The sequence below is a fragment of the Poecilia formosa genome, unplaced genomic scaffold (assembly GCF_000485575.1).
Source record: "Poecilia formosa unplaced genomic scaffold, Poecilia_formosa-5.1.2 Scaffold254, whole genome shotgun sequence".
NCBI classification, from domain to species: Eukaryota; Metazoa; Chordata; class Actinopteri; order Cyprinodontiformes; family Poeciliidae; genus Poecilia; species Poecilia formosa.
The window spans coordinates 209,771-223,955 of NW_006800193.1; the positions used below are offsets into that span (position 1 = coordinate 209,771).

A 14,185-nucleotide genomic window follows, 5' to 3' on the forward strand; every position below is an offset into this window, starting at 1 on the left:
GTTTTGTTTTGTTTTGTTTTTTTATGTGTGTTCTCGGATTTATGATTATGTGTGGCTGACAAATATGGCTTACCGACATGTATTACGACTAATCTCCTACAGCAGAGGTGTCAAGCTAATTTTCATGTCAGTCCACATCAAGATCATGAATGTCCTCAACAGACTAAAACTTCCCTTTAACAAACTGCTAAAATGGTTTAATTTGCATTTTATGAATTCAAATGTATCAAAATTTCTCTTGTGTTATTTTCATCATGTCTGATAACAGAATGAAGATTTCAGGGTCCAATTGCCAAATGTGTGTGTGTGTGTGTTTTCTTTAAGGTATTAAAAAATGCTATCAACTGTAAAAGTAATTAATTATATGTTGGCAAAACTAGAATTTTTCTTATGTTTAAAATAACTATTGATTTTTCTTTCTACATTGTTGCATATAATTTTGTATTTTTTAAAGACTAAAGGTTGTCCTTAGTTCTTAGAGCCAGAACCAGCATGGCTAACCTGTTATAAGCCCGTCTCATTGCTGACATTCTGCTTGACAGACCAGAGCAGAAACTGTGTTGTATTTTCAGGAGATGTTTCCTCCTACCACAACTTAGCAGCTAAGCCCTAAAAATAACAAAAGGTCATAATGCGCAGAAACAGCCCAGCGAGCTTACGGCTATTTCAGTAAATAACAGGTTAGCAATTGCAATTACCAACTAAGCTGTTTGGTCCTTATGTGTACTGTGCAGTTGCTTTAAAATGATACAAATAGCTGATTGTGCTCAGTTGTGAGGATGTGTGCTAACGATACCGTGGACTTACACAGACTGATAAAGTTTCTGCAGACAGGTGTAGCAACCAACTTATAATTGTGCAAGAAAATGCCAGAAGGGGCAATGACGTTTATGGCACACGGCTGAGAAAATGAAACTACATCACTTAAGTGTCAGGAGTAATCAAGAATGATGAACTAATTTAAAAAGGAATTTCTCATAATGTTCTATACAATCGCCACAAATAATCCTTTATGACGCAGAAAGATCTGATCATGTATTAGTCCTAATTAAGTTTCAGTCCTAAATGGAACCACAGCTGCGGAAAACAATATTATTTTCCTTGTTGTTGGAAAACATGTAACAAAGTGAGTAATTTGCTGAATTCGTGAAGGGAATGCAAAACGTGGAAAGAGTCTACCTCGCCGTTTAGCTCCATGAGCAAAAGGCGTCAGCTGGTGGATTTGTTCTGTGGCATCTTGTCATGTTCTCAGTCTTCGATTCATTGTGAGTCATGGCATTTTGGCTATTGGAGAGGAAAGTGAGTAACTTTTTCTTAAAATTAAAACAATGGGCAAACACCTAGACCCTGGTGTTCAGATGGAAAACCCACAGCTTAACCATTCTGCAGACTTTATCAGCGCAACTCCATGCATTAGCTGGTCCTGTTTTCTAGTGATTCCATAGATTGTCTTATATTATGGAGTCAAGATTTAGAGGCAGTTTTAATATGTAAAAAAAAACAACAAAAAAACATTTTGTTTCATAAAAGTTACGTACTGCAGCTTTAACGTCCAATTAAATTGACTTCACTGTCGGTTCCCGACAGTACAAAAAGAAGATAGCACAAGTATGACTTGTTTTTGAAGAGTTGCCAGGAGAAAGCCCATTTTCTGTAAAGAATACGCCAACATGAATTAGGTCCTGAGTGACCCGTAAGACTTGCTTGAGCAGAGGACACCAACGTTCAGATCTTTACTAAAAATGCAAAGCGGCATCTCTTGGAAAAAAAAATCTGACACAGCACATCAGCTCAAACACCTTTCACTAGCTATTATGCACAGGGGTGGAGAAGAGGATCTGAACTTACCGAAGGATGTGGGCACCTTTGAGCAAAACTATTTTATCGACATTTTGATCCCAGCTGCAAATCTATGATACAAATGCAGGAAAAGAAAAGAATCGGCGTACTGCACTTGTGACCTGCTGTGGTGGATTGTTTAGAGAGCTACGCAAAAAAACTAACGTCTCCAGATCGCAATGATCTGAAACAATAAGAAGAGGAGTGAATACAAATAACTCTAAAACTCATTCATAAGATTGTTACTTTTACACACAGATTTTAATACTTATTGAAGCTCTTCGATGCTTTTTTTTCTTGCCTTTTGCAGGTTCTAAGATTAAATAAATGTAGAACATGGAGCACACCAGTTTTTTATATTGTGATAAAAAGGAATACTTCTTTTTACAATGACTATTGCATACTTCTTTTTGTTAAAGGCCCAAATCTTTGCTCTGAAAAACTTGCCTTGCCGTTTTTCAGCCGTTTATAATCGACAATAAACAGATGTTTATCGTCGATTATTGTTCACCGTCGTCCTCCTTACCGTCTATTTCGCTTTACCTTGAAATAATCCAAGTACTTAGAGTTTAGCGTCAAAGCAAAACTCATATTCAGAAAAACATTTACACATGCATGCTGAATGGATCAATACACAATCACAATTCATCTAAAAAGCTATTATTTTACCCATCGCGGCTTAGATATGCCATGCTAGTGCACACGTGTACTGTTAGACGGAGGCAAGTCAGGCAGAGAAATAAACACAAAAATAAGCAGCAAAAAAGCTGCCATGAATTTTCTTTCCTGTGCTCGGCTTGACCCCTGCTGTAGAAACAGCCCTTCAGCCCAGTGTTCCTTATAAATGCTGGAAAATCAATAGCAAAAAAATGACTGGGCTGACAGAATATGATAGTGTGAAGGATTGTTTCAGCTCCATTAGTTAAAGATGCCTTGTGGACTTCTGATAAAAAATATTTGTTCAATCCTATTTTTTTTTTTTTTTGTAGTCTTTCACAAAACAAAAAGGTAGCTTCAGTTTTGATATCAGAGCCAGGCGGAGACATTGATCTCAGGTTACAAACACCTGATTAAGAGTTTACCAGTATTGCAAACTGAAATCGCTGGTATGGGGGAAAGGTGTCAAAACGCTTATACATTAGTTTTGGCATCAATTAATTGAAAGCTTATGCTTAACAATATTTTGACTTCTCCAGTTACTGTTTCAAACTTTTCTTTTTTAAATCAAGGTCTCATTTAATAAAAGAGAATGTGTTGAGTATGGACTTAAGAACGGATGAGTATACCGAGAATATTAAACACCACACTGTCAAAACCAATGCGGTTTTCCATTAGTCCCTTTAAAATTCTTACTTACTGGTTATACAATCCAGACCAGCTAACCGTTTGCACATTTATAGGAAAAACAAATACGTTGTTTGGGAACATATCTAGTCATGGCAAACACAGCCAGTGCTATTATTCTTTTCTTATTGTTAAAGTGTACCTTTTGCATCACATAAAAAAGTCTTGAACTAAAAAATCCTGACAAGAAAGTTTTTCCGAAATTCATAGCTGAGGTTGTTGCCTCTGCTGTCTGACTGACTGTCGATTAAAATCTCCCCACTTCGCCCCTTTTAAGACATCTGAACTACACCCTTCTGAATCACAGTCTGCACTGCAGCGAGGAATCAAGTATTGGTGTGCTGGGTATGTTGTTATAGCACATTCATAAACCCACATCTCTCTGAGCACGAAGCTCAGATAGAGATGAAAGAGCAAATCAAATTTCTCTCCATAATCTCATTCTTAGCAGAGTGTGTGCAGCCCTGAACTTCCATATCCATCTTTAATGTCTACTTTCTGTGAATGGCGCACCTTCCCATATTCTTTTAGATATTAGGTGTATAGAGTTCATTTCTCCTTTTTCTCTGTCACTTCACCAACCATCCACACCTTCGCATCTGGTAAACAGGCTGTGGAAGGCAAACAGAGCAGTTTGTTTTCATTTTACCAGGGTTGGAAACTTATTTCAGCAGATGCAGAGAAAATCATATTTCACCGCCCGATATCAGTCCCCCTTGATGTTGATGCATCACCTGAGTCAAGACTATTCCCATTCACTCTCCAAGTAATTGCATTTAGATTTCACCACCTGCAGACAAGTTGGAAAAATTCTGAATTGTAAACAAAGCAGAAAAACACAATTATCCCGTTTTAAAAATGCACCGGAGGGGGTTCAGAGAAAATTATACTATCTGGGACAGTGGCATGTTTGATAGCTGGAGCGCGGCATAGATAAAGCCCACATCAGCAGTCCACTCAGTCATAATTATGCTGTTGGTCAAAACAGAAATAACTGAAATGACAACATTCATGTTAATCCATATTACTTGCTTATTTTGAGTCAACTTTTCACTGTTATATTCTCAGTTGAGTTAAAAGCAACCTGAAACACAGTAATAGTTAAGGGGATTATTTGAACTCTGGTGGAGTTCAAATAAACATCTGAAAATAATTTCAAAGACTTGGCAATCTGCGTTTTGTTCTCTTAGCAATTATAAGACGTAGCTCACACTATGATTATGAAATCTCTTGATGTTGTTTCTCTTTCTGAACATTGATGGTGTGTAGAAAATTGTTCAGTTTCTGATAGGTTGGTGCTGCCACCTGGAGAACGCTGTCACACTTTAGATTGTATGTCGCCTTCTTGTTGGAAACCCCATGCATGAAAACTTTTAATCCATATGATGAAGAAAGGTACACATCTCTGTAGGTATGCAGTGTCGTTAGCAACTAAAAGGTTGCATCTGGAGCAAAGAAAACACCAATTTGTTTTCTACCACCGTTTCCCAAAGGTGCATCCACCTTCCATCTTACTGTGGCGATGTGAAATATTCAATCTAAGCTGATTTCACTGATGCGTTTTTTTTTTTTTTCTTCAAAAGCTGGTTAATCTCCCATCTCTCCTTTTAAATTTATGTGCAGAGTTGCCAGTTCTTGAATAGCAAAAGGGACGAGACTGGTATGAATGAGGTCAGCATAAAAAAAAAGAAAATTAAAGTGTGAAATTACTAATACTTAATAATTTTCACGAAACATCTAATAATATGTTTTGGTCAATAATACTTTGTCATGAATACAACTGAAAAAGCTGCACATTAAAAAAAAAAAAACATCCACCGTGGTTTGCTGAAGACACTAAAAATGTGGAACAAAATACCACTGTGTTCAGAATATTGAGTCACATCAGCAGTGTTTGAAAAATTGCTTTGGCTGCTCATGAAGTGAGAACTAGTGTAAAAGTGATTGAACCTCATAGAAGAATGAGAGTTGGTAACGTTGCTATTTTCCAAGATAACTGTATGAAAATGCTTACAGGTGATACAATATAACTAATAAGCAGATAATGTAACTACAGATAGCTGGATGTGGACGTTATGCAACAAGAAAGTTACCCTGATTGGTGTCTTTACCTTCCAGCCATCAGAGCACCGTTCCTACCACAGCCAGCTCGGTCCTGCATCCTGTGCAAGACAACATGATTGGATGGTCTATCCTATGGTTCTGTAGGAGAGCTTGAGATGGATGGATCTCCAAACCACTTGTTTTGACAGACAACTTCTCTGCTTTTAAATGTTGTAGTTAATGAGGCTTAACCAACTGCTGTCTTTGCTGTTTGCTCTTGCTGCACACTGCCTGACCCCATCAGGAAAAAATGCCACACAAGCTGCTGTGAGTCTGCTGTAATGGAGTTGGAACAGAGCGATCTTTGCTTTATGGTACTTATGTTATATACTTATGCATTTTCAGCCCTTAAGTAGGAGTTGCTTGAATCCCAACAATAATTACATGTTACCATTTGTGCACCGTTGCCTGCTCCCCAGCACAATAACTTTTTATTACAACTTTCACAAAATGCATCCCTCTCTCTCTCTCGGAGTTGCATAATGTGCTACGCTTTTCTAATTTAAAACATTACCATAAAAGCACAGTCCTCTTCTAACTTTATCATTAAAGGCTCTACAGAAGCAGAGAAAGGGGGGTGGGAGGGAAAAACGGGGGACTGTTGAGCATCTACTGATGGACTAACTCAATTTTAGGGAACACAATGGAGCCAGAAACTGATTTCCAAAAGGCAAATTGTCATTCTCAGCAGTATGGCACCTGTCTAGCGAGTTCATCATCCTGTGCTGTGGGTGTGCTTGTGAGAGGAAGCCGAGACCAGAGGACGTGGCCGCATTACTGTGAGGTCTACGACTGGGAGATTTGAAAGTGAAAGTGTTTGAAATGCATATGAAACGCACTGAAACAAAAATCAGCGATGCTTTTAGAATCCATTCATAGAGGCACTCAATTGGTTTTGGCCAGATTGAGTGGGCGAGCAGGTGGGGATTGAGCAAATCGACCCAGACACTGATGCTGTTGCCTCGGAGACAGACTGAGAGCCCCCTGATCCCCAGGACAACATGTCGCCTTGTCTTTGTACTTCGAACCCCCCACTTCCACACCAACTAACCCATCTGCACCCCTCTAAACACACACATCCAAGCCCATCCTCCACCTCTATTATTTCTTCATCTTTTAGGCTGGGGGGTGCACCATCAGATGCGGGTTCCTCCCTTCTCCATTTAGGGCTCCAATTACAAACCTGTCTGCATAGATTAAGGAGGAAGCCCGTCTGACAGCTGGAAAACACCTCCACGTGTTAGCACATGCCAACACACGGACCGCGCAGTGCACGCCAGGAACGCAAGCAACCCCTGATCGGCTTGTGCAAACCAACATCCCCCTCGCGCTCTTCACTTTGCTGCTTCACTCTGCAGCATTAACACCTACCAGATCTTCTCAGTGACACATCCGTACCCACACTGTCACCTCGGCAAACCTGCACACATAACCCCGCCCACCCCCTTAGGAACAAAGCAGGGCTTTGCCACCTGTCACATTCACAAAGAAACAACAAGCTTTAATGAGACGGAGAACTCCTAATTGGAGGCGCTATCTTCTTTAATTGTTGTAGAAACAATTCTAGGGGTTAAAACAGATGGCCTCTGTAGTTCAGATGCACAATCACAGCTGTCTGCACATCTCTCCAGCTTTGTTCAGTTTGAAGTATGTTGCTGTGTTCGGTGACGGCCTGCAATACCAATTCTCTCTAGCTCCTATAGGCGTACAATGTTTTCTTTCACAAGTTCACACTGGCGAATAGTGGTTCTCCGTCCTTATTGTGAGGTAGGGGGAGGGTGATGCGGTAAGGCTAATTGAAATTTTTTCGAGGGAGTTCCTCAAACAAAGCAGAATGAGCTGTGCTTCCAAAAGCAGAAAAAAACTGGGAGGGGAAAAAAAGTCTGTTTTAAATATATGTTTTTGTATCTGTTTTCACATATTTTAATGTGTTTTCAGATTGGTACCCGAGTCTGTTTTCTTTAATCATCATAAAACACAACATTTTTCAATAAAAAATAATGTAGAATCAATCATGATGTAGAATACAGATATTTGCCTTGCCATTTTGATACATGCATCCCGGTAATGTCTGTGTTTATGTAAAATGAAAATGCGACAATTCATGGCAAAATGGCTTGTTGAAATGATGACCTGATTTTGAGAAAAATTCAAAGCTTCATCTCATGACTTCCAAAGTGAAGAAGTTAGAAACACATAGATGCAGGGCTAGCACAGTTAGATTCAGACTATTTCCAAAACATGTATTTAACTAATCACTAACTCACTTGACTATAATACAATTGCCTACTTTACCCATTCCTTGAAAAAGTAGTTTATTCTTTTATTTCTCTATTCCAAGTCACAACTGCATACAGTGCAAAAGTATTCACACCTTTCAAATGTTTTTAGAATGTGAAATGTAAGAGGTAAGACGCATAGTTTTCAAATCTGAAAAGGCTGGCATTTTCTTTATGCATTTATTTAGAGCCGCTTTTCATGCTGCTTCACTTGTTTTCCCCCCTAAATAAAACTAATAGCTTTTAGAAGTTACGTAATTGGTAAACAGAGTATCTCATATGAAATTTAAACTGAGTATCCTACAAACCCAGCTGTTCGGTGAAGGTCTCGGAGAACGTTTATGAACAAACAGCACCATAAAGACCAAGGTTACCAGTCGCAATACGACTGGCAAGGAGAGCATTAATTAGAGAATATTAATGGTTTTTCTTCAGCTCAGAGCTGGTTTTGAGTTGATGGGATGATTAAGGTAAATACAATCCTTAAAGGAAAGCGAAAACACTCTGGGTTTACTTTTCCACAGGACAATAGCAAAACATACACAGCCGGACCCACAATGGTTTAAATCAATACATTTTCATGTTAGAATGACTTAGTCGTTTACCAGACCTAAAGCAAATTGAAAAATCGCTGATCACTGATCCTTTTCATCCAATTTGACTGAGCTTGAGCTATTTTGCATTGACGAATGAGGGGAAAAAAAAAAGAAACAAATGACTTGCAGCTGAAATTGCAACAAAAGGTAGGTCTGCAAATTGACTCAAGGGGAGTGAATGGAAAAAAACATGCCACCAAAGGTATTCAATGTTACTTTTATGTCCTATTTTCTGTTGGTCTAGCACATAAATTCTCATTAAAAGACATAGTTTTGAGCTCATTTGTTACATGTGACATCTGTGTAAAAATTTTTTAAAATGAATGAGTACTTTACTAGCCCACTGAATTAAATAGTGCAGTATGGACATTTATGGTAAAATATTGTGAACTTTTACAACAGCGCTTCGGTGCAGTAATGCTTGGGCTTTTGCATGGTCATAAAAAGAATGAAATAGCTTTATATTTTAACTCCAAAAATGTATTCACCCCTGCCATGAAGTGAGTTATTGCTATATTTACTGCTGCAACAACAATAGCCTCAGGAGTTTGTAGAAAGTAAAATCTTCTTCTGCGAGCTACAGATACTTGCTTACAACGGCGTATAGGGCCAGATTAAAAGGTCTTTTCTGTTTGTGTTTTGCTTGTGTTTTAAATACGATTAAAGTTGTACAAAAATAAAATCATAAATGCGTGAGAACCCTACACTGTGCTAACATGAGGAGTACTACTGGTACTGCTTTAACAAATAATGAATAAAAGAATCAAATTATCTGTCATACTTGCTTTTTGCTAACCTCTGGCGCCGTTTATCTTTTCACTGCCACCTCTATAGTGGTTGACATACTTCAAAACATCCGCGCTTTGTATCTACACCAGCGTCGGTGTAGGCTACTTCTTCTATTGGCTTGAACAGGCAGCCTGTTGTTTAATTTGACCACTACTGCCACCTAGTGACCGGACGCTTATTTATCAGTCAAGCATGGTTAAAGACCTGCTTCTCGAACCTTCTCCCTCACTATTTGAGAAATACTGCCCAAAGCTGTGCAGCATATTATTTGGCCTTAAAAGGCCTTATTTGGCCTTAAAAGAACAGATGCATTTATATCGTCATTAAACCACACACCGGTGACTATATTTATTAAGTGACATCTGATGGCCCTGGATTGAAGAGACTACGAGACATCCTGCTTTCAGCTCATAATTTTGTGTTGCTTCGTCACATAAAATTCCAAATATAGTACATGAAAGTTCTTGGTTGCAACAAATTTTGGAAACATTCAAAATGACTGTCGCCACTCATTTCCACAAGTTCCGATCCTGAGAAGGAAGGGAGGCAGTGGGAGATTAAGCTGATGAGGGTTTGTGTTGTTAGTGTAGACATTCTCACCCACTGGAAAACATACAATAAGAATTGGCTCTCCTCCAAGACTTGGCAGCTTTCGCCTGAGGGTAGAGAACACAGACAAGTGTTTGACTTCAGAGGAAGGAAAACAAGCACCAGTCGTTTCTCTGTAGCTGGTGTGTAATTGCAAAATGCACCAGCACCTTCAAGAAACAACAGAATGTCACAGCCTTTTCCCTCCACCCAATTTCTCTCCCATTGTTCTGTTCTCCCTCTACAACCAGAACCCGTACATTCAACAGTGATTTCTTCAGCTGCAAAATCCCCTGCTATTCCTCAGGACAAATCCACATGACCCAACCATAAAATGACACGCTCAAGCATCTCATCACACCTCAGTCTGCTGTGAGACCTGCCGGCGCTTCACTCATTACTATGGGCTCAGATATCAGAGGCCAGGGGTGTAGTTATGGTTGTGGGATTACGGGCTCGTAAGGGGTGGGGGGAATCGAAGCTTGTCCTTTGGGCCTTAAACCACATCACGAGCAAGCAGGGATTCTGACTGCTGGTGCATGAAGGAGGAAAAGGCACGTTTCATGAACCATGACCTGTCACTGCACTATACACAGCCTTCAGGAACCGCACCGCTGGTAATTGTAAATCCTGCCTGCAGCTATATGTAGCAGCAAAACACCTGTCTTATAGTCCACTGACAGGCATCAGCTAGTCTGGTCTTGGTAAACAAGTCTCTAGAGAGTGTTTGATTTCTGATTTTTATTTTTGTGTTCTTTATCTCCTAACTAGCAAAGCAAAGTGTGTCCACTCTCATGCTGTATTCCTGGCTTTGTTTCACCTATCAGTCTATCTCCCTCTATGGTGCGAAGCTGCAGCGACATGTTGGTCCACTTCTGAATTTACAGCATCCAGTTATATTGGCAGAAAATACAACATATCATGACAACATTGACAAGAGGTTGGGCTTCCATCCAGTTACGAACTATACATGTGGTCTGCATGGAGCAAACAACACCCTCTAAAGGTCAACTGATTGTCAAAACCAGCTCAGTATGTGAAAGCATGTTGTGTACACATCCAAATATGTGAATGAGGAAAAACACATAATACTAAGTTTTTACTAAAGCCGTTTTTCTTTTTTATTTGTTTGTTTTTTTAAATCTCAGCTATGGTGCGTTTGTTGTGACGTCATCTGCCTTTATTTATTGATGCTTATGAGTGTTTGGATGTAGCTCAGACATTCTGCTGCTTCATTTCTGTTCAGTCTATAAATTTGTTTTAGGATTTGAAAAATCCTTTTTTGTTTTTGAGCCATCTTTGCATGCACACATGGCACACATTTTAGAACATTGTGTTTTGGAAAATGTCTATTATATATTGTATTTTTAGACCACTGGAGGCAGGCGCCAGCTTCCCCCAGCCCTCCACACCCCCACCTCCGTGCTCCTGAAAAGATAAGGGGATATAGAAAACTGATAATTGGATGTTTTAAAACATAGTTTTAAAACATAGTTTTATTTTACTTTTGTTGTTTTTCTGTTTTTTAAACCGTCATCTGCTTTGTCAGTGTGTTTGGACTATGATATTTCTGGTCCCTAAAATGTGCAAATTTTCAAAGGCAAGCTTACGAACTTGTTGCTTTTTGCAAATCACCATATGCTCCGTCTTGTATAGCTTACAGTGTCTTGGGCCTTATTTCCAGCTTCTCATTTTATTTTTTTCTTTTAATGAATTGTTGGGTAAAATCTTTGAAATGTCTGGGTGTTAGGTGAAATAAGATTTTCTTGTTTCAATTTGCTACTGTACTTTGTTTCTCTTGTGATTATCATTTTGAGGTGAGAGCATGAGCCCACTTACTAACCAACCAACACTAAGATTACTGTAAAATTAAGACAGCAGAACAAAGTTCTGTTTTTGTTTTTTTTTTCTTAAATAACGCAATAAGAGAGCTTAATTTAAACGGCAGCAGAAAATTTCTACATGGAAATAAACGAGGAACTGCAGCATCCAAACTCAATATCCTGGTAATTACTGCAGTTTTTGACAGATGTGCCTCATGTTTCATCCCATTTCCTGTCTTGCTGAAGTTAGCAAGCCTCAAACAACACCAAATGTTGTCTTCCTGAATGATTTGCAACCACTGAGGGGCTTCACGATAGATTAATTCCTGACAACTTATGAAGAATACATCTACAGACTCATTAAGGTTCTTAAATTATGGACTACAGATTTGTTCACTTTTATTTTGTTCTAAACATTCAAACATCTCAATAAGATTTTAAATCATATTTAAGTTACCGGCAGCATACACTGCTTGAAAAACCCCACTGATTTAGTAAGCTCCATTTATCCAGAACCTTCCCAGAAAGAATGTCAGTTTGACATCTGCACCAGCCTCAAAAATGTCCCTCTTAGGAGACTGTAGTCTGAACTTCAAACACCAAATCTTCAAGGAACCTGCCACATTGACCTCCCGTGGTGCATGCACCACAGCATTTTATCTTCCAAGCACCTTCTGATTTAATGATTCTTATATAGGAAAAAGTTGTAACTTCAAGCAGCAGATGTAGGAATTCTTTTAAACAGCTGTAATAGCACACCTAATTGTCTGAGATACTGAATTTTGGGTATCTTTTACCTGGAAGCCATAATCACTAATCATCACTTTCTGAAATGACTAGCAAGAAATATTGCACTTTTAAATCATATTCTAATTTTTTGAAGTGTACTAGTGAATGGCCTGTGCTTGTGTTGTGCCTTATCTTGTCCAGAGTGGCCCAACGACCTTTATACTACAATGTAGCCATTGATGGTAGTGAGCTACATTGTATCCACAGCTAACCTGGGGCAGACTACCAAGCATCATGCCACAAGCAGGAAAGGTCTTTCACCCAAGGACACAGCTCCAAGAAAATCAGAAAAAAGGTTTTTGAAAAGAACAAGTCAGGGGATGGAAACAAAAAAGAATCTCTAAGGCACTGAACATCCTCTGGAGTTCAGTTCTTCCATTTCATCATCAAGAAATGGAAGAAATATGACACATGTGTAAATCTGCCTGGATCATGTTGTCCTCACAAACTGAGTGAGTGTGCAAGAAGGAGACCAGTGAGCGAGGCCACCAGGACGCTTCTGACTTCTAGAAGGAGTTCGAAACTTCAGCAGCTGAGATGGGAGAGACTCTGCACGCAGCACCTGTTGTCTTTATGGGAGAGTGGGAATGAAGGACTTGCCTAGAGTTTGCCAAAAGGGACTTGGGAAACTCCATGGTCAAGTGGAAGAAAGATGTTTTGGTCTGGTGAGGCCAATGGAGCTTTTTGGCCACTAGACAAGATACTATGTTTGTTGAACACCAACAAACACGCCACCATCCCCACTGTGACACATGGCGGTGTTATGTTGTGGGAAGGGTTTTCTGAAAAAGAAGATGAAACAAATTGATCAAAAATAAAATCCTAGATGGAAATTTGTTTCCATCTGCAAGAGAAGTACGGCTTCAGGGAGCATTTATGTTCCAGTAAAACACTGAACCAAAAACGTCCAGCTAAAGCTACACAGAAATGGTTTGGAGACAACAAGGCGGATGTTTTGGAGTGGCCAAGTCAAAGTTCAGACTGGAATTTGACAGACGATTTGTGGTAGGGCTTAATGAGGGCTGTTCACAGCTCATCTCCATGCAACCTGACAGAGCTGGAACGGATTTTCAAGAAAATCTGCAGGGTCCAGGTGTGCAAACCCAACTGGGACCTGCCTACACAGACGCCATGCTGTGACTGCAGCCAAAGGCCTGTCTACTAAATAATGGTTTGAAGGGGATGAATATTTATACAATCACATATTTTATACCAAATATCTCAATTCAGTTGCCATTATTTTGTAAAAAATCAGTTTTAACTTTGAGATTAAAGGGCTATTTTTTTGAGAAAAAAGTTTTTGACAAAAAAAAAAAAAACTTTTTTATATCGTAAAATGTAAAACATCCAAGGGGGTGAATACTTTTTATAGGCACTGGACATTGAGTTTCTGAATTTGCTGATACATATATTGAAGTTTCCCAAATAAAGGGTACAATGTTGTCTTCCGGTTTAGGTTTCAAGCTAACCACCTTAAGACCACTTTGTTTGTCTGGTTCTATCTAGTCTCGTACGTGACACAAAAAGAGCACATATGTGTTCTCAGAATAAATTACCCACTTGCAGCCCACCTTGGGATCATTAGAGACCCACATGGGCACCATTTTATGAGTCAGAACAACAGCTCATCACTCACTCACGAGAGACCCTCGTGGGACTGTTTGCCAGGTGGGCATCGCACACGGCTTCGGTTCAGGACATTATTTTTGTCATGCGGACTAATGAGCACCTGGTAAGTTAATTGTTGAGGCAGCACGTCTGATTAACAGCTTTAAATATACTTAAAGGTGTTTACAAACCAGCCAAACAACTAAAGTGGTTTCCACCGAATGAATTGCTGAAGCGCATTCTTAAGCCCGAAATATTTCCCACCTGGACGTCATGTGGGTGTCCTTCTTGCATCGACCTAATCGCTGTTTGGGAGCAAGCATTTCCTCTAATAGATCACAAAGTCAAAGTGACATTGGGTGCAGATACGGTAAGAATGTGATTGGGTGCGTGTGTGTGCGTGTCTCAGAGGGGGTTCCCGAATAAG

The 14,185-nt window shown here is 39.5% G+C and overlaps 1 long non-coding RNA gene across 1 annotated transcript; it reads right to left on the reverse strand.

The window, feature by feature from the left end:
- Positions 1 to 3,362: 3,362 nt before the first annotated feature.
- On the reverse strand, positions 3,363 to 9,030 carry LOC107838429 (uncharacterized). The gene is made up of 3 exons (XR_001664487.1): positions 8,958 to 9,030; positions 3,918 to 3,973; positions 3,363 to 3,794 (listed from the first exon to the last, which is right to left on the reverse strand). It is a non-coding gene; the product is annotated as an uncharacterized LOC107838429 (long non-coding RNA).
- Positions 9,031 to 14,185: the final 5,155 nt, after the last annotated feature.